Genomic DNA, 24512 nt, shown 5'->3' on the forward strand with positions numbered 1-24512 from the left:
AATTATATACATGTCTGCTTTATAAGGCATTTGGTCTAAGTGTTGGCTAAATAAACTTATGTTAAGTATTATTTGACATTTTCTTTATTAGATTTTTTTCACTTTCAAGGATTTATACAAGAAGTGACTGATAATAAAAAAAAATGTATATCAAAAGAGTTAGTACTATAATCATTCTGTGCAAAGAATTTGACCTAACAGTACAATGTCACATTTTTGAATAGGTAGTAATTTTTTACTGAAATCATAACACTGTCCAGTGAGCACTTTGCGAAACATTTTAACTATATGTTTTGCTCAGTATTATGTTTATTATTTTCTCTGTTTCACTCATGAGGAGACTGAAGCATAGAGTTATTAAATGACTTGCCTAGGATCACACAACAGGAATGTGATAGAGTTGAAATTTCAACTGTGTCAGAACCAAAATTCCTTTTTTTTTTTTTTACAATTTATTATACAACAAAATGTACAGATTATTATGATTGTAAAAATAAAGTACAAATTCAAAAAAAGACCACACAGAACAAGTCTATTTAATGTATTATAAACTAACACAATTATAGCCACCACCTCAGAAACCTGTAACTGTTTCCCTCCCAATAGTAACAATTATTTTGATTTTTGTGGTAATATAGTTTTATCACTAGTGTGTGTGTGTTTCTAGATAGTACACTTTAATCTTACCTATTTCAGTTTTGAATTTGGTATACCTTTTGAGCCTTTTAATCTGTAGGTTCCCCTCTCATTTCTTTTCTGCACAGTTTAGCTGCTGAACCCTGGTTGACTTGTAGAGTTTCCCACAGTTTGGTTCTGCTGATCTCATACTAATGGTTAATTCAGCATGCCTTTGTCTTTTTCATGTGTCCTGCAGGTTTTCTGTGGGATCTAGAGTCTTGATCAGAATCAGGTATAATCCTGACAAGACTATATGAGGTTATATTTATTAGGGAGACTTGATATCTGTGTGAGTCTTTTTTGTGATGTTACCAGCCATGGATATTTAATACCTGCTTGCTGCTGCTTAGTTGCTTCAGTCGTGTCTGACTCTGTGCGACCCTATGGGCCACAGCCTGACAGGGTTCTCTGTCCAAGGGATTCTCTAGGCAAGAGTACTAGAGTAGGTTGCCATGCCCTCTTCCAGGAGATCTTCCTGACCCGGGGATTGAACCCGGGTCTTTGCAGGAAGAGTCTTTATCACTGAGCCACCAGGGAAGCCCATTTAATACCTACATCCAATAATTCATTGGGGATTGCAAAAATGGTGATATTCTAAGTAATTTTTATTTATGATTTAGGGTACCTCCATAAAATATTATCTTCAACTGTTATTTTGTTATCAGTACAATTTACAAGGAAGTTCAGTTGGTCAGTTGTGTCCGACTTTTTCTGACCCCATGGACTGCAGCACGCCATGCTTCTCTGTCCATGACTAACTCCTGGAGCTTGCTCAAACTCCTGTCCATTATGTCAATGATGCCATCCAACCATCTCATCCTCTGTCGTCCCCTTCTCCTCCTGCCTTCAATCTTTCCCAGCATCAGGGTCTTTTCCAATGAGTCAATTCTTCGCATCAAGTGGCCAAAGTATTGGAGTTTCAGCTTCAGCATAGGTCTTTCCAATGAATATTCAGGATTGATTTTCTTTAGGATGGACTGATTGGATCTCCTTGCAGTCCAAGGGACTCTCAAGAGTCTTCTCTAACACCACAGTTCAAAAGCATCAATTCTTCGGCACTCAGCTTTCTTTATTGTCCAACTCTCACATCCATACATGGCTACTGGAGTAACCGTAGCTTTGACCAGACAAACCTTTGTAGGCAAAGTAATGTCTCTGCATTTTAATATGCTATCTAGGTTGGTCATAGCTTTTCTTTCAGGGAGCATGCATCTTTAAATTTCATGGCTGCAGTCACCATCTCCAGTGATTCTGGAGCCCAAGAAAATAAAGTCTGTTTCTGTTTCCATTGTTTTCCCATCTATTTACCATGAAGTGATAAGACCGGATGCCATGATCTTCGTTTGTTGAATGTTGAGCTTTAAGCCAACTTTTTCACTCTCCTCTTTCACTTTCATCAAGAGGCTCTTTAGTTCTTCACTTTCTGCCATAAGGCTGGTGTCATCTGCATATCTGCTACTGCTGCTACTGCTAAGTCGCTTCAGTCGTGTCCGACTCTGTGCTACCCCATAGACGGCAGCTCACCAGGCTCCACCGTCCCTGAGATTCTCCAGGCAAGAATACTGGAGTGGGTTGCCATTTCCTTCTCCAGTGCATGAAAGGGAAAAGTGAAAGTGAAGTCACTCAGTCGTATCCAACCTTTAGCTGGACTGTAGCCTACCAGGCTCCTCCGTCCATGGGATTTTCCAGGCAGGAGTACTGGCTGCATATCTGAGGTTACTGATATTTCTCCTGGCAATCTTGATTCCAGCTTGTGCTTCATCCAGCCCGGCATTTCACATGATGTACTCTGTATATAAGTTAAATAAGCAGGGTGACAATATACAGCCTTGACGTACTCCTTTCCCGGAACCAGTCCGTTATTCCATGTCTGGTTCTAACTGTTGCTTCTTGACCTGCATACAGATTTCTCAGGAGGCAGGTTAGGTGGCATGGTACTCCCATCTCTTTAAGAATTTTCCACATTTTGTTGTGATCCACACAGTCAGAGGCTTTGGCGTAGTCCATAAAGCAGAAGCATATGTTTTTCTGAAACTCTCTTGCTTTTTCTATGATCCAGTGGATGTTGGCAATTTGATCTCTGGTTCCTCTGCCTTTTCTAAATCCAGCTTGAACATCTGGAAGTTCTCATTTCACATAGTGTTGAAGCCTGACTTGGAGAATTTTGAGTGTTACTTTACTAGCATGTGGGATGAGTGCAATTGTGAAGTAGTTTGAACATTCTTTGGCATTGCCTTTCTTTGGGATTGGAATGAAAACTTGGAACAAAACCTTGTGTGCACCAGTACCCAGGAGGAAGGAACAGTGACTGCAAAGGAGACTGACCCTGACTTGCCTATGAGTGTCCGTGAGTCTCCGAAGGAGGCGTGCATTGATGATGGCCTGCTGCAAGGTCAGGGGCACTGAGTGTGGCAGTGCGTGCATGGGGCCTTTTGAAGGAGGTCACTATTTACAAGGAAAGGCAGGATAAATGCCTAATTCTTTATTTTTAATTACCAGTTTTCAAGATAGTGAATATGTGCTGTAAAAACTTCTGAAAGTGTTTTAGTTATTTAAGGATCATTTTGAGCTCATGGATTTATACATATTTCGATTTTAATACATTGCAATTAATACGGTTAATGAAGCTCTAATTGTCCCATCTTTGACCAGTGGGAACCTCTTTAGGAGTGTTTTGAATCCTTTTATATGTCCCTGCTGCTGCTGCTGCTGCTGCTAAGTCGCATCAGTCGTGTCCGACTCTGTGCGACCCCATAGACGGCAGCCCACCAGGCTCCTCTGTCCCTGGGATTTTCCAGGCAAGAATACTGGAGTGGGTTGCCATTTCCTTCTCCAATGCATGAAAGTGAAAAGTGAAAGTGAAGTCGGTCAGTCGTGTCCGACTCTTTGCGACCCCATGGACTACAGCCTACCAGGCTCCTCCATCCATGGGATTTCCCAGGCAAGAGTACTGGAGTGGGTTGCCATTGCCTTCTCTGTTATATGTCCGTAGTTGTCTTTAATTACTTTCTTGCTGTTGATATGATAGTTGTTCTAGCTTATTTTGTAATTTTCTATTGATTCTGTGGAGTCACTCATTTCTCCATAATTCCCTGGTGATGGAGATGACTATATAATAGAGTTAATACTAGTTAAGGAGAGCCTCAACAACAGGGCCTGGAATATAATAGGAACTCAAGAAATATTTGTTGAATGGATATTGGGATGTGAATATCTTTACCTCTGTGATTTTGTACCTCTTCTTTTTCCCTCAGTGGCTGACTCAGAGGTACTCAGTAAATGTAGTGAAGTGAATAATGAATAAGATCATGGCCTTTGATAGCATATTAAAAAGCACAGACGTTACTTTGTTAACAAAGGTCCGTCTAGTCAAGGCTATGGTTTTCCCGTAGTCATGTATGGATGTGAGAGTTGGACTATAAAGAAGGCTGAGCGTGAAGAATTGATGCATTTGAACTGTGGTGTTGGAGAAGACTCTTGAGAGTCCCTTGGACTGCAAGGAGATCCAGCCTGTCCATCCTAAAGGAGATCAGTCCTGGGTGTTCATTGGAAGGACTGATGTTGAAGCTGAAACTCCAATACTTTGGCCACCTGATGTGAAGAATTGACTCATTGGAAAAGACCCTGATGCTGGGAAAGATTGAAGGCAGGAGGAGAAGGGGATGACAGAGGATGAGATGATTGGATGGTATCACCAACTCACTGGACATGAGTTTGAGCAAGCTCTGGGAGTTGGTGATGATCAGGGAGGCCTGGCATGCAGTTCATGGGGTCACAAATAGTTGGACATGACTGAGCGACTGAACTGAGCTGAACTGAACTTTGATAGCAGACCTCATTCCACCAAATATTAATGGTACGATCTTGAAGAGAGAAGTAAATTTACCAGATTTCTATCTCTCTGTCTGTTAAATGGGTTAATAACTAGCATTGTTATTATGAAGTTTAATTGAAATAATTTAATGCCACCCAATAATTTTAATAGTCAACATAATGGCTGTTACATGGTAGATGCTTAGTAGAATTTAGCTCTCATTAGTGACTGTTGTTATTAGGTTTATATATTTTCTTCAACTAATTATCTCATTATATTTTATTTAGTATCAAAATAAAATACTGAATACATGGAATATATATATATATTATATATATATATATAATATATATATATACTAATGGTGGGTGAAAGCAGCCCAACAGCAATATGGGTAACAAAAATTAACTTGTTAGTATAGATTTCCTTTCACAAATGAATGTAGTTATAATGGTTGATGTATTAATAATTTAAGCTATAATGTTCGCCAAATTGGCTATTAAGCATTGTGTTTATAGTTCTATGCTCCTCAAGTAGAAATAGATTAAAAAGCGACGTAAAGATGTGTTTTCTGCAGTACACCAAATTAACTTGTAGCATGGTTGGTTTTTGACTTACATTCTAGATTTAAGTGCTCTGTAGAATAGAGATTGCCTGAAGTGAGTGATCTCTGTGTGGAGAAGTGCTGTCTCTTATGTGATTGTTTAGGTTTTCCAGCAGGGACTATTAATTAATCTTCTCTGACCCTGGAATCTGCTGCAGAATCCTTGCCTCTCTGCAAGGCTGCCATACTGCCTTGCGTGTCAGGGACGTCTCTGCTTTCACTGACAAACAGGGAGACAAATGACTTCTTGAGGTCACAACTTGGAACTCCGAATATTAATACACCCACATTGCCCACCCTACCCCAACATGTACATTTCTCTATATTTATAAATAGTGGCTAAGTATAGTTGATAAATTACCATTTAAATATGGGTTGGCCTGGGACTAGAGTTACCATTTAGCGTACTTCTGTATAAAAGGAAAGTGCATTCTAAGTTCTGAATAGGTTTTGGAATAGCCTGTTCATAGTGGACTGTTTATATATGAGGACCTTTTTGCTTGTCAGGGCCCAAGCATGAAATGTTTGGTACATTTACTAGTCTGTAATCATTAGGGATTATATATCGGAGTTTGGCTTTAAGCCATGTACTGCAAATGATTTACATTTTTATGTAATTGAGACTGAATGATACTGTTGCTGATATTTAGTTAATGAATGATTGCGAGCTGTAATTTTTAATCTGTGTAACTTGGTAGAGTGGAAAAAACTATGGTTTAGCGTCAGATCTGAGTTCAAATTTTAGCCCGACTAGTTACTAACAGAATTTGTTTCCTTAGCTGTAAAATGGAGATGATAATTACAGAGTGGTTATGAGATTTCAAGTGATTTAGTGGTAGCCCATGTAAAATGCTTAGTCAAAGCACTTGATACACATTAAATACTCAATAGCATACCATTAGATCCTTAATTCCTCACATTAAGTTTTTTTCACATAAAGACTTGTGTAAAGCAAACATTTTTCTGAGCTACAGCATGGAATTATGTGTAAAAGGCATAATAGTAAATAGGTGTGATAGTATATGTTGATATTTCTTTGGCTATGTTGAATAAAAGATGGCTTTTTAATTTTTCGCATTTTTATAACATCATAAACACCACTTATTAAGTACTTATTTGTAAAGGAAAGCTCAAGTAGCAAGTAAAAACAGTGAATAAAGTAGTGTGCTGTTTTTTGTTCAGATTATTATTTTATATAGTAATGTTTGCTTTGCCAGGAAGTCTTATTTTATAGGGACATTGGTTGAATTTTTATTTCCTGTTTTGAAATCGTCAACTTTTGAATTGTATATATGCTTCTGAAATGCAAATTAGTTTATTAGTAGCCAGAACTGCTGTCCAGTGTAGATGGATATAGCATCACCAACTCAGTGGACCTGAACTTGAGCAAACTCTGGGAGATAGTGAAGAACAGGGATGCGTGGTGTGCTGCAGTCCATGGGGTTGCAAAGAGTTGGACATGACTTAGTGACTGAACAACAAGCCAGAACTGACCCCTATAAAGCTATTTTCAGTGAAAGTAGCAAGGAAACCTTAAAATGTAGATGAACTTGATAATTGTTCTTACATGAACCTGATGATAAAAATATGAAAGTTGAGTTAGTATAATAATGTTTACAATTTGGTTTCAGGTTAATAAACAGCATAATTTAACAAAAAAGAAGAATGTTTTTGGCCTTGGACATTGAATATGGTTTGTGAGAAAGTTTGTCCTAGATATCAAGTGCTTCATTTAAGCAGTGCTCTTTGGGTAGGCCATAGTAAGTACGAGATACCTAGAGAAAATTTGTTTATGGGTATCATATACTTAAAATGTCCAGCCAGCTTTGTGGAAGGTAGAGTTAGCAGGTCGTTCATGCTTCTCCTCTCCTTTTTTCCCCCCTCTCCTCACTCCTTCTCCTTGCCCACTTCTCCTCATCCCTCCTCTTTTCTTTTCCCTTTTCTTCCTCCTTTTTTCTCCCCTATTCTTTCCCCATTTCCCTTTACTTCTGTAGTCTTTGCTGAGACTTTTTTAACCTGTGGAACATTTCAGACATATTAAAAGATACAGTATATCAGATAGCAGACATTATCCACCACTGAAATTAATGCATTCCATTCCGTCTAAAACGATTGACTATTTTTCCACATTAATGATACAGTAGGAATAGAGAAATTTGGAATGAGAAAATAAGTAGGGGTTCTAAAATTTCCTTCTTTTATATTGGAAAAAATTAAGTGAGGGAAAATGTTTGAAGATTAATAGCAGTGTTGTATTTGAGGAACATTTGTTTTACTTGTACTGAATTGAGTGGAGCTCTTCCCAAGTGGTTCCGTGGTAAAGAATTTGTCTTCCTATGCAGGAGCCACAGGGGACATGGGTTCTATCCCTTGGGAAGATCCCCTGGGGAAGAAATGGCAACCCACTCTAGCATTTGGGATTTCCTGGTGGCTCAGATGGTAAAGAGTCTGCCTGCAATTCGGGAGACCTGAGTTTGATCCCTGGGTTGGGAAGATCCCCTGGAGAAGGAAATGGCAACCTACTCCAGCATTCTTGCCTGGAAAATCCCATGGATGGAGGAGCCTGGGGGCTACAGTCCATAGGGTCTCCAAGAGTCGGACATGGCTGAGGTGGCTTAGCATGCATACAGGCACATGCTGATAATAATCAGTTTTTTTCTTATTTCTAATTCTGTAGAGATTAGAGGAAGTTTTCTGACAAATCAGTTTGCTGCTTAATAGTAGTAGTTCTCAAACTTGTTCTTAAGACCCATTTTACATTATTAAAAATTATTGAGGGAGACAAGAAATTTTTTTGGTGATTATATTGATACTTGCCACATTAGAGTAAAACAAATTTAATGTAACTATTCATTAAAAATACCAATAATAAGCTCATTACATGTTTATGTAAATAACATTTAATTAAAAATAATTTCCAAAACAGCAAAAAAAATTAGATTGCCTTTGTTTTACATTTTTGCAAAACTTTTTAGTTTTGCAAACTCTTAGTAGAAGATGTCTGGGTTTTTATATTTGCTTCTGCATTTATTATATTGTAATGTATTGTTTTGGCTGAAGTATATGAATAAAATACGGCTATTTTATGGAAACAGTGACAGACTTTATTTTCTTGGGCTCCAAAATTACTACAGATGGTGACTGCAGCCATGAAATTAAAAGACGCTTGCTCCTTGGAAAAAAGTTATGACAAACCTAGACAACATATTAAAAATCAGAGACATTACTTTGCCAACAAAGGTCTGTGTAGTCAAAGCTGTGTTTTTTTCCTATAGTCATGTATGGATGTGAGAGTTGGACTATAAAGAAGGTTGAGTGCTAAAGAATTGATGCTTTTGAACTGCAGTGCTGGAGAATACTCCTGAGAGTTCCTTGGGCTGCAAGGAGATCCAACCAGTCCATCATAAAGGAGATCAGTCCTGAATATTCACTGAAAGGACTGATGCTGAAGCTTCAATACTTTGGTTACCTGATGTGAAGAGCTGACACATTAGAAAAGACCCTGATGCTGGGAAAGATTGAAGGCAGGAGGAGAAGGGGACAACAGAGGATGAGTTGGTTGGATGGCATCACTGACTCAATGAACATGAGTTTGAGCAAACTCCAGGAGATGGTGAAGGACAGGGAAGCCTGGCGTATTGCAGTCCATGGGATTGCAAAGATTCGGACACAAGTGAGCTGAATTGAAAGTACACAGACTATTAAAAAGATGTGAATGTTTGAGATTTTAGAAAATAAAAATAATTTTAACTCCTTATTAAGGATATTCTTCAGTAATACTCACGCCTTTCTGGCTTCCCCCCAACTCCTTGCCAGTTGTTTGTCAGTAAAACGTACACTGACTACTAGTACAGTTTGATACCAGGGCCTTTGTTCATTCTAAGACACCATCAGTTTCATCCAACTTTGTTTTTGCACTGTGCATGCACATGCTAATTTTATGATAAAGGCAATTACCATCTCAGTGTTACCATGAAGAGTTTTGGCCTTGTGAATCCTTGAAAGGATTTGTGGGATACCAGTTGATTCGTTAATCATACTTTGTATGCAGTAAGCCAATTTTTGGATTTATCTTAATTATTAGAGGATAGTTATTTACTGATTTTTGTTACCTGAATTTTCCTGTTCAACTTGTCTTAAATTAAATTTCATAGCTTTAAACAACTGTCCATTTTTAAGGAATCCAGATGTAGAAGGTTCTTGAGGAGAACCAGGTTCAAATATTGATTATTTAACAGTTCCAAAGACTTTAGAACAGTGAGAGGAAATAATTTTGCCTTGGTTTTGAATGGTTCTTTAGATCAAGGTTTAGAGAGGAAGAGAGTTTTTTTATGAATAGAGGGTGGTGCAATAACTTCAAAATTAAGCCTTTCCTTTCATCTTTACATTCTCAGAGCTCTGGAATCTTGAGAATTGGTGTTGGGTTTTGGTGTTGGAAGAATGGAAGTTAAGGGTTTCCAAACCTTCATTAGATTTACACCAAAACTCGAGTCACTGCACTTAAATTTTTTTTTTTTCCTGTTGAGGTTCTGTTTAGAATTTTAGTAAGAAAAAGTATTCTGTGGCTAAAATATGTTAGAAACTTCATGTTTATTTTTAGGACTTATTTCTGAATAGCTTGATGCATCTTCATATGCAGATTATTATTGCTGGTTGTTATTTACATATGGGTTCATCCATTTAATACATTTATTAGAGTATACACTGTGTGGCAGTCACTGGTTGAATATAGGAATGAGTTAAGACAGAAGGCAGACATTGACAGACATGATTCTATTTCCAATCATGTATATACTGTACAATTTTGGACCTTACATTCAAGCAGAATCTTCTCCATCCTTCATCTGGTCCTGGGTCAGGTTCTCTATATTTTCAATATGTTTTGAAACATATGTTTCAAATGTTTTCCTATATTTTCCCTATGTTTTCCAATTTCAAAATTATTACCCCAGTCAGTGACCTTTAAAGTTTTGTATTTTTAAAATAATTTCAGACTCACAAAAAAGAATGGTGCAAGAACAGTATAAACAATTCCTCTGGGGCTTCCCTGGTGGCTGAGTGGTAAAGAATCCATTTGCCAGTGCAGGAGACACTGATCCAGGAGGATTCTACATGCCATGGAGCAGTTAGGCTTGTGAGCCACAGCTGCTGAAGGCTATGCTCTAGAGCCCATGACCCGCAACTACTAAAGCCCCTGGTGCTGGTGCTCTGAGACAAAAGAAGGCACCACACTGAGATGCCTGCACCCTGCAACTAGAGAGTAGCCCCACTCACTGTAACTAGGGAAAGCCCGTGCGGAGAGTAAAGACCCAGTGCAGCTACAAACAAGCAAATAGAATTATATGTAAAAAATTCTCCTGTACCTTTTGTCTAGTTTCCCAGATTTAATATTTTACATTTTCTTATAATTTTCTTTTTATTTTATTTCTGTTATTCTCTTTTCCTGAACTATTTGAAAGTCACAAATACGATTCTCTGAAACTCAGTGTTTAATTTATGAAATGTAAGACAATCTCCTGAAGTAACTAAAGGACATCAACCTGTCCGTAAATGAATAATAAGTGAGGAATAATAATGAATGAATAATGAATAATAATTATTGATTTAATCTATCTATATTTGTTAAGTCTTATTTACTTTGTCTATGAATTTAAATTTTACCAACTGACCAAATAATATAGCAAAAGAAAAAATATTTTTCTCTAGTTCAAGATCAAATTCAGAATCATGAGTTACTTTTGTTCTCTTTAATTTGGAAAAGTTTCTTTTATGACACTGACTTTTTAAAAATGTAGTCCAGTTATTTTGTAGAGTGTCTCTTGGTTTGGGTTTGTCTAATGTTTCATCTTAGAAACTGATTATACATTTTTTCAGGGCTATGGTTGTGTCCTTCTCAGGAGGTTTATCTGGAGACATATGATGTTGGTTTGTCGCTTTATTGGTGATCCCTGTTTTGATCACCTGCCAGTTTTATTTTTTATTCCCCACTCTAGAAGTGCTGTATTTTCCCTTTGTAATTAATAAGTATGTTATGAGGAAATACTTGAGACTATGAATATTCTGTTTCTCATCAGACTTTTATTAACTACTTCTGCATTCGTTTGAGGAAGTTTGTATGCTGTGTCTGCTGAGTTGCTCAGTTGTGGCCAACACTTTGCAAACCCCTTGACTGTAGCCCACTAGGCTCCTTTGTCCATGGGATTTTCCAGGCAAAAATACTGGAGTGGGTTGCCATTTCCTTCTCAAGGAGGAGGAGGTTTGATTGAATCAATATTATTAGTATGTGCTCAGTCACTTCAGTCATGTCCGACTCTTTGCGACCCTATGGACTGTAGGCTTCTCTGTCCATGGGATTCTCCAGTCAAAAATACTGGAGTGGATTGCCATGCCCTTCTCCAGGTGCTTCTGCGGATTCTTTACCAGCTGAGCCCCCAGGGAAGCCCAATAATACTGGAGTGGGTAGCCTCTCCCTTCTACAGTGGATCTTCCCTACCCAGGGATCGAACTGGGGTCTCCTGCATTGCAGGCAGATTCTTTACCAACGGAGCTACAGGGAAACCCAAAAATTAAAACTGTAGTGGGTTGCCATGCCCTCCTCCAGGGGATTTTCCCAACCCAGGGATCGAACCCGAGTCTCCCGCATTGCAGGTGGATTCATTATCGTCTGAGCCACCAGGGAAGCCCAAGAATACTGTAATGGGTTGCCATGCCCTCTTCCAGAGGATCTTCCTGACCCAGGGATTGAACCCAGGTCTCCTGCGTTGCAGGTGGATTCTTTACTGTCTGAGCAACTGGGGAAGCCCGTTATTAATATGGTGGTTGCCAATTGGTGAATTTCTCCTTTAATTAGCTGACATTCTAGCATGTACATACACATGTATTCTTATTTTACTTAGTACTGTCAAATTGATACCATTTATTTTGATTCTCGGGTTGTCCCAGATTTGGTCCCTTCAGACTGACTCCTGTATCCTTAAGACATATTTCCATCTTTGAACATTTCCTTAGTTTCCGGCATAAGATGCTCTTGGTCTCTCTTGTACTGTTCCACCCCTTGAAATGGAATGAGCTGTTTTTCCCAGAAGTCTCAATTCCTATTAGAAGAGAATGCTGTTGCTGCTGCTAAGTCGCTCAGTTGTGTCCGACTCTGTGCGACCCCATAGACAGCAGCCCACCAGGCTCCTCCGTCCCTGGGATTCTCCAGGCAAGAATACTGGAGTGGGTTGCCATTTCCTTCTCCAATGCATGAAAGTGAAAAGTGAAAGTGAAGTCGCTCAGTCGTGTCCAACTTTTCTCGACCCCATGGACTGCAGCCTACCAGGCTCCTCCGTCCCTGGGATTTTCCAGGCAAGAGTACTGGAGTGGGGTGCCATTGCCTTCTCCATTAGAAGAGAATAGAATTTAGATGAAAGGTCTGGGTGCTAGTTGTCCTGTTCATTGTTAATGGGGTGTCATTGCTTCCAAGTTCCCTCAGTTGATAGAGTTAGGAGATACACGCACTCACATGTTCTTATCTCTCTATTTATGTGTATGTATAGCTACATATATAGTTCAAGTTGATACCTTCAGTTTCAGTCCAGCATCATAAGATTCATAACTTTTTCAGCATTTCTGATTCCCTTCGCTAACAGTGATAGACCTGACTTTTATTACTTACAATACATTCACTTAGTAAATCAATTCTAGTATGCTTAAAAGGTAGTCTCAAAGTTGATCAGTCACACTAGTGGTAAAAATTAACTAGTGGTCTTTCTGTTTTCAGCTTGACAGTATATAGGCAAAATAACATGTTCCAAAGTTACTTTAGTTAGTTCTTTCCCAGTGGCTCTATCCACATCTTTCAGTGTGGATATATTCAGTATAACTATTTGAAATACTTTTAGGTCTAGTTCTTTCTGTCTATATAGCACCTTACGGGTTATTCCTCCTGTATCCTTGTTGATTTTCTTTATTTTTTGAGTATGTGAAACATTCATATGGTTCAGAACTATAGGAATTACTGTTCTAACAGGAGTCAGAACTATATAGTTTGAAAGTCATTCTCCCATCTCTTCCACTCCATTTTCAGTTATTCCCAATAGGCTGAAATGTGGTCTCATGGATGACATTCAAGTGCTAATCTCTGAAATCTGTTAATTTGAAAAAAGCATTTTTGCAGATTTGACTAAGACTCTTGAGGTAGATTATTCTGGGTGGGCCCTAAATACAGTCATGGATATTCTTCTTAAGAGGGAAGCAGACAAGAGATTTGACATAAGAAAGGAGAAGGCAATGTGATCATAAAGGCAGAAGCTGGATTGGAGCCACAAGTCACAGAGTATTAACAACTACCAGATGTTGTAAGAGACAAGGAACAGATTCCTTCCTAGAGCCTCCTAAGGGAGTGAGGCCTTATTTACACCTTAATTTTAGTTCAGTGAAACTGACTTCAGACTTCAGACCTTCAGAATGATGAGAGAATAAATTTCTGTTGTTGTAAGCCACCAGGTTGGTGGTAATTTGTTACAGCAGCCACAGTAAACCACTACACACGCCTTGTTGGTAACCAGTCTTATTATTTTCTTGGTTAAATATTTTGTTCTGATTCATGGGTATTTCTTATTTCTTATTTCATACTCAAAAGTTGTATACAGTAAATCATCTGCCCTTTATTTTGTTTTCTTTTATTATATCTTGGAAGATCTTTCTCATCTTTCTAGAACAACATATTACTTAATTGTGTTGTTGTGATAATTTAACCAACCACACTCCAGTTTAAAATTTTTTGCATTTAGGGTTTTTCCATTAATTTGTAGTTGAAAGCAGTGATGTGGGGAATAACCTTGTCCATATATGTTTGTATACTATTTATTTTTTTAATGGTAAATTTCTAAAGTAAAATTGCTAAGTCAAAAGGTGAATATATTTATAAGTTTGGTATATAAATTTTGTTTGTTGTTGTTCAGTTGCTCAGTCGTGTCCGACTCTTTGTGACCTCATGGACTGTAGCACACCAGGCTCGTCTGTCCTCCGCTGTCTCCTAGAGTTTTCTCAGACTCTTGTCCATTGAGTTAGTGATGCTATTGAACCATCTCATTCTCAGCTACCCCCTTCTCCTTTAGCCTTCAATCTTTTCCAGCTTCAGAGTCTTTTACAATGCGTTGACTCTTTGCATCAGTTGGCCAAAGTATTGGAAATTTAGCTCTGGCATCAGTCCTTCCAATGAATATTCAGGGTTGACTTCCTTTAGGATTGACTGGTTTGATCTCCTTGCAGTCCAAGGGACTCTCAAAAGTCTTCTCCAGCATTACAGTTCAAAAGTATCAATTCTTTGGCGCTCAGCCTTCCTTATGGTCCTGCTCTCACAGCTGTACATGACTACTGGAAAAACCATAGCTTTGCCTATACAGACCTTTGTCAGCAAAGTGATGTTTCTGCTTTTTAATATGCTATCTAGATTTGTCATAGTTTTGTTTCCAAGGAGCAAGCGTCTTTTAATTTCATGGTTGAAGTCACCATCCTCAGTGATTTTGGAGCCCAAGAAGATAAAATCTGTCACTGTTTCCCCATCTACTTGCCATGAAGTGATAGGACTGGATGCCATGATCTTCGTTTTTTGAATGTTGAGTTTCAAGCCAGCTTTTTCACCCTCCTCTTTCACCCTCATCATGAGGCTCTTTAGTTCCTCTTCACTTTCTGCCATTAGAGTGGTATTATCTGCATATCTGAGGTTGTTGATATTTCTCCTGGCAGTCTTGATTCCAGCTTGTGATTCATCCAACCTGGCATTTCACATGATGTACTCTGAATATAAGTTAAATAAACAGGGTGACAATATACAATCTTGCTGTACCCTTTCCCACTTTTGAACCAGTTAGTTGTTTCATGTGTGGTTCTAGCTGTTGTTTCTTGACCCGTATACAGGTTTCTCAGGAGATAGGTAAGGTGGTCTGGTATTCCCATCTCTTTGAGAGTTTTCTGCGGTTTGTTATGATCCACACAGTCGAAGGCTTTAGTGTAGTCAGTGAAATAGAGGTCGATGTTTTTCTGGAATTCCCTTGCTTTCACTGTGATCCAGTGGATATTGGCAATTTGATCTCTGGTTCCTCTGTCTTTCCTAAACCCAACTTGAACATGTGGAGGATCATGATTCACATAATGCTGAAGCCTAGCTTGAAGGATTTTGAGCATAACCTTACTCGCATGAGAAAGGAGTGCAACTGTCTGGTAGCTTGAACATTCTTTAGTACTGCCCTTCTTGGGAATTGTGATGAAAACTGACCTTTTCCAGTCCTGTGGCCCCTGCTGGGTTTTCCAAGTTTGCTGATATATTGAGTGCAGCATTTAATATCATCATCTTTTTGGATTTTAAATAGCTCTGCTGGAATTCCATCACCTCTGCTAGCTTTATTGGCAGCAGTGCTTCCTAAGGCCCTCTTACTTTACACTCCAAATGTCTGGCTCTGGGTGAATGACCACAGCATTGTGGTTATCCGGGTCATTAAGATCTTTTTTTGTACAGTTCTATTCATGCCATCCCTTCTTGATCTCTTCTGCTTCTGTTAGGTCTGTTAAGGCATTAACGTAAGGCACATTGAAAAAGAGAAAGTCAAGTTATTTGACATGGGAATTTAAAAGGAATGACGGTGTTATAACCAATGGAAATTTCAGTACTTTGTCTTCTGATTTCAGACTAGCTGAAAGGATGATAACTAAAAGGATATTTACTATATAGATAAATGTATAATTTTTATTTCTAATTTCTCAGAAATATTATTTTTATTTTTTGTGATTCTGCAAAGCTTGTCTGAAGAAAGTTTTGAATTAAAGACAACAGAAGTCACTTAAATTTCTGTTCCAATAATTTTTGGCATATAGGGCTGGCTGGAGGAAGAGGAAGAAAAAATGGTAATTGACATTATACTGTCAAATGGAACTTACAAATTTACCTAGACCAAAATATGAATAAAAATTTAAGTGGGCCCTATTAACTGGTAAGAAAATAGATAAAATTAAAGTTGATGGGTTATTAGTTTATGTTGTCAATGTAGACAACTTCAGAATAGGAGAGGAAGTAGTGAGGACTTCTCCTTGTTACTAACTTGGTTTTTTATTTTGCTTCAAAGGAATGTTACATTTCAAGATCATTATAGGAAATCTTGCTTACCAACAATTATGGGTTTAACATTCTTAGAATAGTGAATTCATTTTTGTTGTAACAGTGAACTGAACAGGCTTTTCAGTGTTTTTATTTTTCAAATTCATTTTGGTTATCAGTTCAAAATATTTTCTTTTTTGTTCTGTTTTCCTATTTATTCTCAGAATGATTGTTAATGAGAAAAAACATGGGGCAGTTAATGATGCCACTTGAATCTTTAGTCTTCTCTTTCCCTCAAGTACTGAAATGTGGCATTCCTTTCATGATATTTTTTCTGGCCATCATGTTCTCTCTTTTCTTTTTGGCGTCAGAGTCCTTTCCAAAGGAAATATGCTGCCTGGCATTCTGTATTACTCCTGATTTCTAGGTGGAATCATCAGCCAGATGAGGTGACATCTAAAAACAATGGGATTATATTTCTGCAAACAAGACAGTAATTCAGATCTTCTTGCTTTAATTCTTCTCTGTTTTACCACAATGAAATATTTATCAAAGTCCAAGAGATTACTGATACACAGTAGTGACCAATGACTTCATACTAATAGAGCTATTCATAATAAACTCATCAGTGAAGTAAAAATTTAAAGAGTGAAAAAAATTTAAAGAGTGATTTTTCACTGTTCTGTTTATATAGTATTGAAACAACCATAGCATTCAAACACCCAGGAAGTACAAAACACTATTATTAAATGAAGATTGATAGCTTCGAAATACTGCAACATCTTCAAGTATCTTGTGAATGACCAAAAACAAATAAAATTTTGGTATAACTTTAGTTTTTTTCCATAGAACTATATATTAAAAATACTGGTAATCCATGTAAGATATATACAAAATCCTGAACTGACTAGATTGTTGAGTGAATAAATAATACTCCACACTGCTTTGTTGTTACGGACAAATGAGCTTTATAATTCATTGAAACCCTTTTAAGAAGTTCTAGTCTGTAGAGTGATGTCTTCAAATTATTTGGTCCTATTAGTTTTATTAAAAAAACCTTTCCATTCCTTCTTGGTGGTGGTGGTGGTTTAGTCACTAAATCATGTCCAACTCTTGTGATCCCATGGACTGTATGTAGCCTGGAAGTCTCCTCTGCCCATGGGATTTCTCTGGCAAGAATACTAGAGTGAGTTGCCATTTCCTTCTCCAGGGGATCTTCCTGACCCAGAATCAAACTTGGGTCTCTTGGATTGCAGGCAGATTCTTTCCTGACTGAGCTATGATGTTTAATTCCTCTGAATATCATCTTTAAAAGGCCTGACTTGATAGTTGTCAGTATAAACTGTAGGTCAAGTGCAACCCTCCCATCTTCAGTCTATGGGCTTGTCGTGAATTTCTGTCCAACACAGTAACTTGCCCACAAGTTTTCTGATGGAGATTTCACGGTCCTAACTTCAACACTTTCCACAAAGTATCGCTCCCTTGTCTAGGCTTTGGGTAGAATGTCAGATTAATAATGGCATGTGGTGTTCCTTAGCATACCTGCCAAAATGTGATAATTTCCTTGGAAGAAAAGTCATGGGCTTCAGTCACAGATCTGAGTTGACAGACATCCAAGTGATTCCTATATAAAAAGAAAAGATTGGTGTTTTCTGGAATATGAATGTCCGCTTTTAATAAATTCAAACAGATCTGAACATAAATATCTTCAGACTTGATGGATTTTATGTGCCTTGTCATTTTACAAATTTTATCGGCACCAGATCTCTGAACATTATATAACCCAATCCACTGCAATTGGGAGGAAACACCTGGAAGGTATGCATGCTAAGTCACTTCAGTCGTGTCTGACTCTTTGCGACCCTATAGATTGTAGCCCACCAGGCTCCTCTGTCCATGGGGATTCTCCAGACAAGATTACTGCAGTGGGTTGCTATGTCCTCCTCCAGTGGCTCTTTCTGACCCAGGGATCTTATGTCTCATGCATTAGCAGGCGGATTCTTGACCACTGAAGGTATACTCCGAGTATGAAATGTGGGCTTTTTGGTAAAATCTTCTATAGGGATAAATATCAATTAGAGGATAACCTGTGAAAAACTTCTCTGAGTGGTTTAAATTTAAAAGATAATTCACTAACTTGCCAGTATTGATGAAAACATCAGTGTCTGTCTTCATGATGTACCTAGCATTGGGGCAAAACTCAGTTATCCATCTAAATGCCATAATCATCTTCAAGATCAGATTATTGTTGTTGTCGTTTAGTTGCTAAGTTGTGTCTGACTCTGCCACCGCATGGACTGTAGCCTGCCATTTCCTTCTCCAAAGAATCTTCCTGACCCAGGGATTGAACCCACATCTCCTGCTTGGCAGGTAGATTCTTTACCGCTGAGCTATGTGGAAAGCCCCAGGTTATTGTATGTGACTATAAAAACTCTTGTATTATATTGCCATATCAAAGGTGTTTATCCTTTAAAGATAACGCTAACACTTTGTCTTCCCTTTCAGCCTGTTGGCCCAGTAAGAAAAATGTAAGAACCTCATATCCCCACCAAGACTTCTTTTCACCCCAAGTGACTCTAATGGCCTGTCTGATCTTCTCATCCGAGGGGTGCAAAATCACTAGGATGACAAGAAATGGGTTTTGATGAGAGTAGTTTGAATGCTCTTGAACTGTGAAGTGGAAGTCTTGTCTGTAAATGGACTCATAGAAGTACATCCAGTTCACACATTGTCACATGGTGGTGAGGCAGACTGAGGTGCCACATCACCAGGAAACGGAAGAGCAACGGCAGCAGGAGGCTTCATTGGAGGGATCTCAGTGACATCCTACCTGGAAGGGTGGAGCACTGCAGGTATTTACAGCCACTCAGCAGCCCATGAGCCTCGGGTTCTGGCTGCTAGACACCGCTCAACCCTAGGGGCTTCATTTAATCTCAGCCATCTATGATCTTCTTGATTTATTCCTTCTGAACGAAAGACCTTCAGTTTCACCAACAGAACATTCAGTAGTAAGAAGTAGTCAAAAATAACACTTGGAATTTCTACTGAAAAACAGAGACTCTCAGATTGGCTTAAAATTCTGCCATATACTGCTTATAAGTCACATACCTATAGAATTTCTGATGAAACCAAAGCAATAGCTGAAGTTTTTTGTTTTCCGTACTCCATGCTATAATCAAAAGATTTGCTGTGAACTACTCTCAGCCGCCTAGGGAAAGGTGAAACTATTCCCATTTGAAGACTGCAAACCCAGATCTTCCTTACCTCTGGTGGGACGGCTGATTGTCGCGGAGGTCTGAGCCTCTGGGTGCATATTATTATCTACTTACTGATGTCTATTTGCTAGTATAAAATGTATGCTAGAAGCAGCAACTTCCCTTGTTATACCAGATTCATTGATGTATGTATTAATGCTACAGGGAAAGAGACAACATAGTATGTTCTTCTCCTTTGGGGCTTACTTTCCACCTCTTTATGTATTCTCTCTTAATATTGTATGTGTACTAATTGCCTATTTCACTTTCATGGTTACTGTTCTGAAATTCAACCACATAGTCTGCATTTATTATATGGTTAAGGATAACTTATTAACACGGTGAGTGGTGTTAACAGTACATCTAATTTTTGGAAAATTTCAGCTTTCAGTGCAACCACAAAGTTAGATTAACTCATAGTTTTCCTTTAAAATAATTAAAATAGTGCTTCCAGCCAAGTTGGAGTGACAGGGATTGGTATCCTTTTACTTGAAATAACTAGGCAAAAATCATGAAACAGCAGTTTTTGAGGCATTTGCCATCAGGCAACCCAAGACATTGATCCCTGAGAGGCAGGAACCAGCTGAGACCTATGCTTGGTCTAGCCTGGGGAGTGTTTTTAGGCGTGGAGTAGTAGAGCAGTAGAACCCCAGAGAAGGCTAGCGACCTTCCTGAATTGAGGAGGTGGTGCTGGGAGCCTGAGAAGCCAAGGCAGCTAGAGCTCACTGGGCAGAGTATGCAAGAGAGTTTTACGGATCTGCGGAAGTCCCTTCCAAGAATTCAGTTGAGTACTGATCAGTACATGCCTGTGAGGCAACTATGTGCGGTCAAAGGAAATCACCTAAAAGGAATACAGTACTCAGAGCTTACGCAACGTTAGGAATAGAGCCTAATTCACTGAGTGTCAGGTAGAGCATCTCTAACATTCTAGCTTTCATTTTAGATGTTCGATTTGGGTCTTTTTTCTGTGTTTTTAACTTAAAGTGCACTCAGTCTTTTCTCTAGCTTCAGAGCATATAGAGTACATTTATAATAACTTTTAATCTTGGTTTCCTAGTTTTGTAAAAAACTGTGTCCTTTCTGGGTTGGTTTTGATTGATACTTCTCCTCATTTGTCTCTTATTTTCTTGGCTTTTTTTCTTGAAACCTGCTTGGCAAATTAGTTAATGCTTGTTAGGTATGTAACAGAAGACATTGTAAATTATGCTTTGTTGGGTGCTGGATATTTTTGTATTCCTCTAAGTGTTCTTGAAGCTTTTCCTAAAATGTATTTAGGTTACTTGGGAAATATTTAATCCTTTAAGGTATTCCTTATTAGGACCATTTAATATAATTCTGCTGTATTCCTGAGGCAGAAACTTTTTGAATACTTTACCTGATGCCCTGTGAATTATGAGGTTTTCCATTTAGCTCACCATCTGTTTACAGATGTTAAGTTGAGGATCAGGTTTTTCCTTCAGGGTTTGTTTTTAAGCTCTGCTGGCATCATCATCGATTAATCTTTATTCTGGGACTAATTCAGCCCTGCTGAGGCCTTTACTTACTGTCCAGAGTATGCAAGGTTTCTCTCCTCTTGTTAGGTGCAACTCACATGTCTGTAGCTCTGAATGAATTAGTCATTTTTCTTAGCTCCCCAGCAGGTTCCCACGCCCCCACCTTTGCCTTATGGAGTTTGACCCTGTGTGCGTACATGCTAAGTCACTTCAGTTATGTCTGACTCTTTGCGACCCTATAGACCATAGCCCACTGGGAGTTTTATCCCAAGTAAGTGCAAATTAGCATGAAGCCAAAGACTCAAGAGGAGATGTCTGAAACTTGTTTCTTCATTACTGCCTCCTCTCTGGTACAGAATTCCAGTAATAATTGCCATATATCTCTTCTGAACTCTGATGTTTGTCTTTTCATGTTGGTGACCCTGCTGTGCTCTCCTTTGAATCTCCCTGCCTGCAGTATTGTCTGTAACATGTCTCTTGGCAGAAAGTCAAGGTATGTGTAGGCTTATCTAGCTTGTTTTCTTCTCTCAGAGAATGCAGATCTACACTAATTGTTGTCCAGTGTCTGGAAACTGTCCTGTCACCTATTTTGCCTAGTTTTGCAGGTGTTTACTGACTAAAGAGAAATCTGGTACCAATTACTTCATGATGAAGTATAAATCCCATAATACTGAATTATTGTGGGAGGTTTGTGAAGTTTTGTGAAGGAATCACAATGAGCCTTGACTGATTTTGTAGTTAATGGCCATTTAAGAATTGTCAGTTTATGGGCCCTGGGGGTAGTTGACTTGGGAGTGGTTTGTCCTTTTCAATGAGAATTTTCAGAAGAGATAATGTAAATTGTAAAGTGTCAGTCGCTCAGTTGTATCTGAGTCTTTGGACTCCATGGAATGTACCCTGCCAGGCTCATCTGTCCATGGGATTTCCCAGGCAAAAATACTGGAGTGGGTTGCCATTTTCTTCTCCAGGGCATATTCCTGACCCAGGGATCGAACCCCGGTTTCCCGCATTGCTGACAGATTCTTTACCATAAGACAATATACAAATGTGCTTGCTTTTGGTTTAGAATTATTTATTAAATGTTTTTATAGGCTCTTCTGTCTCAGAATAAATTTTTGACTCTTGGAATTTAGAATGAACATAATTGGATTACTTTTGGGGAGATGGAACTGGTAATGATACTTCTGTATTATTTCTAATCATCAGAAATTGGTTTCAATAGGCTTTGCTGTCATTGGAGAAAGACTACATCTGACAATTTGAGAATAATCTCGTGTAGTAACAACAGTAAATTAACTGGCAGAAAGATATGTTTCCATAGACTGTTTTGAGTCTATATGTTATTCTTGGGTTTTTCTACTTGGTGAGCTGCACGTATGTACACACTCAGTGAACATATGACATATGAATCTTCATTAAGACCATTTCACTTGTCAGTCAATCATAGTGATTACTTTCTGTGTGTCAAACATGTTGCTAGGTGATGGAGAAGAGGTGACAAAAGAAGTAGGAGATAGTGTTGCTAACCAGAAGACTATATGAGATGACACATATCAAAGGATACAAAATATTCTTTCAGAGATTAATGGAGTACAGAATGATTTTATCAGCTCTCAGGCAGGAATGAGGAGCTGCATTTTGAGAAAGCTGATGAATATGCATTGATTAACAAAGAGGATAAGGGAGGAAAAATACTTCTTTTAAAAAGAAGGAATGGTGTGTTGCATGGTGACAGCTGAGAATGACAGAATTGTTCTGTGGAAAGCAAGCAAATTAAATTGAATGAAAGTTTATGTAGAATATAGTCAGAAATTAGATTGTAGAGCTAATTGAGATATAGGGATGTAGATGATTTCGAGCTTTGGTCTGGAAAAAGATGTTTCTGATTGACCTTGTGTTAAGATGTAGACAAAATTAAGAATTTTGTGTTCACAAAGCAGTTTTATAGGTGTAGATTTATCTTAAGATGAACTATGAAGCAAATTAAGACACTGAGTGTTACTGTGTTTGAATATAATTTGCAAAATGAAAGCCTGTTTTTTAGTGGGATTTGAAAGGCATTGTTGCTATTGTTCAGACATGTCCGACTCTGCGACCCCATGGACTGCAGCACACCAGGTTTCCCTGTCCTTCACCTTCTCCTGGAGTTTGCTCAGACTCATGTCCACTGAGTCGGCGGAGCCATCCAAACCATTTCATGCTCTGTTGTCCCTTTTTCCTCCTGTCTTCAATCTTTGCCAGCATCAGGGTCTTTTCCAATGAGTTGGCTCTTTGCATCAGGTGGCCAGGGTATTGGAGCTTCAGCTTCAGCATCAGTCCTTTCAATGAGTATTCAGGTTTGATTTCCTTTAGGATTGACTGGTTTGATCTCCTTGCAGTCCAAGGGACTCTCAAGGGTCTTCTCTGACACCACAGTTCAAAAGCATCAGTTCTTTGGTGCTCAGCCTTCTTTATGGTCCAACTCTCACACCCATATGTGACTACTGGAAAAACCATAGCTTTGACTATACGGACTTTTGTCAGAAAAGTAATCACTCTGTTTTTTAATACGCTGTCTAGGTTTGTCATATCTTTTTTTCCAAGGAGCAAGCATCTTTTAATTTCATGGCTGCAGTCAATGTCCGCAGTGATTTTGGAGGCCAAGAAAATAAAATGTCTTTGCTTCCATTGTTTCCCCATTTATTTGCCATGAACTGATGGGACCAGATGCCGTGATCTTAAGTTTCTTTAATGTTGAGTTTTAAGCCAGCTTTTTCACTCTTCTCTTTCACCTTCATCAAGAGGCTCTTTAGTTCCTTTTCACTTTCTGCCATAAGGGTGGTATCATCTGCGTATCTGAGGCATATTGAAAGGCGTGGCTTGCAGAATAAGTGAATATGCAAAATTTTTACATGTTATGAGTGGCTACATAAGGGAAAAAAAGGAGACTTTAGAAAAGTATATAGTAACGGTAACTAAAGTTTGAATAGGACTGAAGTTCATATTGTATATATATATTTTTTGTTCCAGGTTGCTGCTTTTTCTAAGAGAGCACTCATGACTCTGATGGTGTTTCCAGTTTTGATAAAGAGTTCTATTGCAGTTATTGATTAACTGAACAAATTCAGGTTAGTAGATTTTGTGGACAGCACTTCTCTTTTCCAATTATATGTTAATATTTTTAGAAATGAATAATTTTGTATTTGAAGTTACATATATATACACCAGTGAAGTAGAAAGGCCAAGTCAGTTTAAACTCTAACTGAATTATGTACCTACCACGCTACCTATTATGTACAATTTGCAGTGCATAAAATGAAAAATGTTTTATTTCCTATATAATAGTTTTTTACTTTAAAGTAAGGTGCTGCTAGATAAGTTGTGGCTGAATATTGTACACTGTACCTTTTCATCATGTGGCATCTTTAGTGCTGAAAATAAACTACTCATCTTAAAATTGTTTGAAACTTTTAGTAGCTTATTTTGAAAAGTTTCATTCTTATTCATATTTCAGTTATACATTCAAATTTTTATTTGTTTTTTTAAGTCTGTGAATTTTGACAAATATATATTCATTACCATAATCTTCTAAATTCACTCTTGTTGCCTTTTT

At 38.3% G+C, this 24512-nt stretch overlaps 1 protein-coding gene and 1 pseudogene across 50 annotated transcripts in view; one reads left to right on the forward strand and one right to left on the reverse strand.

Annotated features, from left to right (window-relative positions):
• FUT8 (fucosyltransferase 8) overlaps positions 1-24512 on the forward strand; it is a 367612-nt gene that overhangs the window by 24598 nt on the left and 318502 nt on the right. For 43 of the 50 annotated variants that reach the window (XR_014059426.1, XR_014059425.1, XM_081509992.1 and 40 more), the window contains exon 2: positions 23930-24027. The exons of the other annotated variants lie outside the window; for them this stretch is intronic. The gene's annotated coding sequence lies outside the window, so the exon portion shown is untranslated. The remainder of the gene's footprint in view (positions 1-23929; positions 24028-24512) is intronic. 50 annotated transcript variants of the gene reach the window in all.
• The window catches only part of LOC145513854 (UDP-GalNAc:beta-1,3-N-acetylgalactosaminyltransferase 1-like), a 71134-nt pseudogene continuing 64305 nt past the window's right edge, over positions 17684-24512 (reverse strand).

The sequence above is a fragment of the Giraffa tippelskirchi genome, chromosome 7 (genome assembly GCF_054371585.1).
Source record: "Giraffa tippelskirchi isolate mGirTip1 chromosome 7, T2T-mGirTip1v1.2.pri, whole genome shotgun sequence".
Classification (NCBI taxonomy): Eukaryota; Metazoa; Chordata; class Mammalia; order Artiodactyla; family Giraffidae; genus Giraffa; species Giraffa tippelskirchi.